Source organism: Oryza brachyantha, chromosome 8 (assembly GCF_000231095.2).
Source record: "Oryza brachyantha chromosome 8, ObraRS2, whole genome shotgun sequence".
NCBI lineage: Eukaryota > Viridiplantae > Streptophyta > Magnoliopsida > Poales > Poaceae > Oryza > Oryza brachyantha.
The window spans coordinates 13,378,144-13,382,940 of record NC_023170.2 but is presented as its reverse complement, the minus strand read 5'-3'; positions in this window follow the sequence as shown (position 1 = coordinate 13,382,940).

The following is a 4,797-nucleotide window of genomic DNA, read 5'->3' as shown; positions in this document are numbered from 1 at the left end:
AAACCTTTTGACCATATGACTGGATATTTATAGTGAATTGCTAAGTGTCATCGCTAGTATTTCTATCGACAAGATAATAACATAATGCTGCAGGAACGTTGACAGCATAGAGAAAAGATTCAAATTTTAGAAATAAATTTCTTTTGGATTTTTTACGTTTTATTGTAGAAAAATATAAATCACTGCTTGGGACATAATTATATCATGTTTCAGAATCATTAGTCATCTATTGCATTGTGATAAAAGTTGATTAAGAGTGGGGATGATTGAAAACAACATATTTGCAAACGAAAAATAATTTATAAATAAAAACTTTTATATATATGTTTTTATCGATATAAAAACAAAGACCGAAAAATAGACGCGGCGAAAATATCCCAAACTCAACTACGAATTTAAGGTTGAAAACTCAAATTTTGGCTTGGAAGCATAAATAGAAGCGAAATGATGGTACTATGAATTATAACCAGGAAGACATATGTATGTTCACATATGTAAAGAAAAAAGAAAAAAGAAATACAACCTTGATTTGACAATCCAAGTTCATATTCACGCAATCTCTCTGTTCTATATAATAGTTGCTTTTGTTTAACCTAAGTTAAACATTTTTTTGTTTCATCAAGTTTATATGAAAATGTGTCAACATTTTACAAACAAAATAATATAGTATAAAATATATATCATGAGCATTTAATGAAACTATTTTGATGATATGGATATATATTTTTATATAAATTTGGTCAAACTTATTGAGTTACGCTATGCAGAAGGGAAAATTTTTACCTAACGGCCCTCTAATAAAAGCCCTAAGTACGAAACAATTTGAAAGCATTTTTCCCATAGATGACCTCACGGCCTCATCTTGTAATAAATATATATCAGAAAGGTACTCAATTATTTTTCAAAGGAACGCCTAATATGATCACTAAATTGTAAGTGCGGGCACCAGGATTTTAATTAGAAAGCATGCATTTCCTCTGTTTCAACGTTATAATAAGATGTTATGATCCTCTTTAAATTTATAGAATATATATATCATATTTATTAAAATATATTATAATATAAAACGAATTAAGTCACTGTGACTCAAGAACTGTAGTGGTTTAATATTTTTACTGAACTTTTGGCCGATTTGCTGCTGCTAAATCAAACGGTATTTTTTATACTTTTAAGTTTAAGTGATATATTAAATTTATACTTTTAATATAGAGGCATATTTTTCAACAAATTCGATGACACATGCTGCTGGAGGCCCACATCGATTTTCGTAATGTCGTTCTCCTGTGAATGGACGACGAAGGCCTTGATTAGTTCAATTTTTTTAAAAAAACATTACATCGAATTTTTAGACACCTAAATAAAACATGAATCATAAATGAACAAAAAAACTAATTACATAGTTATGGAAGAAATCTTGAGACAAATCTTTTAAGCCTAATTAGCCCATGATTAGTCATAAGTGCTACAGTAACCAATATGTGTTAATGACGGATTAATTAGGCTCAAAAGATTCGTCTCGCGGTTTCTAGGCTAGCCGTTAAATTCGTTTTTTTATTCGTGTCCGAAAACCCCTTCCAATATCCGATCAAACATTTGACGTGACACTTCTCGTAAAAATTTTGTTAATCTAAACAACACCGAAGAACCCGAATTAAACACACATGACATCGCAGGAGTACTCCGCACGGTCAATTGGCTCCGTCATTTCTGAAACCACTCCAGCAGTCCGGTTGCTAATCGAGATGCGTAAACACAAGAAGATGGTAGGTATGCATGATTAGTGCAGTTTTGTGCACTGCTAGATGTGCCACAAGCCTAGCCTACCCCCGGAGACATGGAACATCGGCGTAATGGAAGACAATAATCTTAAATCACTTTCTTAGTTCTTTTCTAAGAGCAGGTGCTACACTATCAACCAGCTATAAATATATTTTAAGGTGACAAAAAGAGAAGAGAAGGGCAACAAGCTACAGATTTATAGCCAGTTATAACACGAACTTCAAGACATATATGTATATGACAGGTGGAGCCGAATGTTATTTATGTAGTCTATAGCTATCGTATGAATTGACTATTAAGTTGACTATAGATATTTTATAGCCATCAGTTGGCTGATCAACCCCTTTCTCATCTCATCTCACCGGTAAGAATTCTCTTTTGAACAAACCAATGCCTTGAGAGCAACAAACAAAGGGCAAGTGTGTGCCGTACTACTGTGCCCTAACTAATCTAACGGTTAGGTTTTCTGTAACTAAGGTGGGTAGTAAGTAGTACGTGTGGAGTTGGTAACAAAGGACAAACACATGGACATACAGTAATGTTAAGGAGAAGATTGTGGGCTCTGGGTTTGGATCTTTCTGTAACCTAATTTTGACTTTGCAAAAGCCCCTTCAATCAGCAGGCGGCTCGAAGCCCCATCAAATTCCTCATTAACCTTCTGATGTGTTTCACCTTGCTGGGCTAAACTATGGGCTAATAATCGTTGAGAGGAAGAACTGAGACGTGGGCCCACACTAGGGTAACATGAAGACATGAATGCTCTTGGTCGTAGGTCAACTCGCTAGGGGAATAGCAGTAATAGAACATGGTTAGAAAATGAGCGTTCAAATTGGAGACATCTTTTATGACATTTCTAACCCATAACAGTTTTCATAAACTCTCTATTATCAAGAAACTAGTACTAGAACTACTCTTTCAATGCAAACATCACTATTCCATACTTTAATTTAATGCTACTTATCTCACATGATATCTTGGATGTTGTGTAGAAACCATATCTTATACAAGATATGGTTTCATTCTCTTTCCTCATTTATTCACTTGTCATATCATCTTTTATCCTAAGTGATAATTTATTTAATGTTATAAACACTATCCTAATCATTAGATTGGGAACAACCTAACTATCATTGTGATAGATCATGGATGCAGCTAGTCGTCCAGAAAGGCCGAAGTGGTTTCATTCATTTTGTTACCAGCATTTGCTATTAAAGAGTTGTTGCAAGTTGCTAGAAAGTAGTCTCTTTTTTCCCCTACTTTTAGGGAACAAGCCTCTTCGGCCATAAGGACTTTCAAGAAAAATTAAAAGACTTAAATTTTCTTTTTATGAAAATCATATAAATTCAATGTTCAGAATGTTACCTTTACCTCATCCATGATGTAGCCATTAGCATATTAGAACGGTCCTGATTCATATATTTTCTTCTCGGTGGATCACACAAAACAGATCTTCATTTAACATGCATTTAGTATCGTACGAAATTTTCTCGACAAGCTGTTACCCTACCCCATCATCTCAATTGAATTGTGTGATGTGACCCTTCATCCTAATTTTGGACCAAGATCTTTGACTATCCGGAAAAAGGAAAAACAACAATTTTGAGACGAAACTATATGGTAAACAATGACCGACGTATTGACAAGAGAGGTCCATATAGTGATTTAGGTGGTGTTTAGTTTGTAAAAAGAATCTGTAAAAATATCATATCATGTTTTTATATATATTTGAAGTATTAAACGTAGTCTAATTATAAAACAAATTTCATATTCCGGCTGGAAACCGCGCGACGGATTTTTTGAGCCTAATTAATCCGTCATTAGCACATTGGTTACCGTAGCATTTATGGCTAATCACTTTCTAATTAGGCTCAAAAGATTCGTCTCAAGATTTCTTCCGTAACTATGCAATTAGTTTTTTGATTTATCTATATTTAATGCTTTATTTAGATGTCCAAAGATTTGATGTGATGGTTTTTTGAAAAAAATTGGTAACTAGACAGGGCCTTATTGGATCTTTATTAGGCTATACTCCAGTATAGCAGTAGTATATTTGTTCCTTCAAATCCCACTGAGAGAGAGACATACTTACATCTCATCTTTTCGCCTATACTCATAAGCTAAAATTTAAATTTTACACTTAAATTTAGATCACTAGAAATACACACATAAAAGTTTCGTTCATAAATTATTTTTTATTTATAAATATATGGTTTGGCTATCACCTCCTTGATTTACCTTTTTTTCCTCATTTATGAGGCGCATATTATTATTTTTAATTATGAGAAGTAATCTCTCAGTTTCACAACGTAAAATTTTATAAAACAGATATATTTAAACACCGTATAAAATGGACGTAACGGATGTAATACTTTACTTTGGAGCGTATAGCACGACCAAGAGACATGTAGCTGTGCAGTGCAGTTAGAGCGTCGTTATCGTCCATAAATATGCTCCAACTTCCGGCTTCAATGGAGACCCGTGGCAGTGCATCGACGTCGGTGCGACCCCCCATTCCAACAGAGAGCCCAGCTGCAGAGTACTATACATGTATGGTCGCTGCCTCGCTGCGCCAGGGAGCACCAGCCGAGTACGTAGCTTCTTTTAGTACACATTATTTCTTGATTTTAAGGGCACTCCAAAACTGTTAAATATATTTATAAAAAACATTATCACCTGACTATTTTTAATTTTATAGTAATTAATTTTATTGATTATACTATTAATTGGCTATTAATCAAATAATCTTTCATCAACCAGTAATACGTACATCTCCCAAAAATAGTTCATCTTTTTGCTTCTGCTTTTAAGGCAAAATTCAGATTTTTAATATGATTTTATAGTTTATTAATTATAATTTATTTTTTAGCATTTCGATCACCACAAACATACATATTATTTATAAACAATATATATATATATAAATATATATGTTTTATTTATAAATTATTTTTTATCTATAGATAGGTTGCTCGACACCCATAACCTGCACCTGCAAATCTACAGTGCATTAACCGGCCG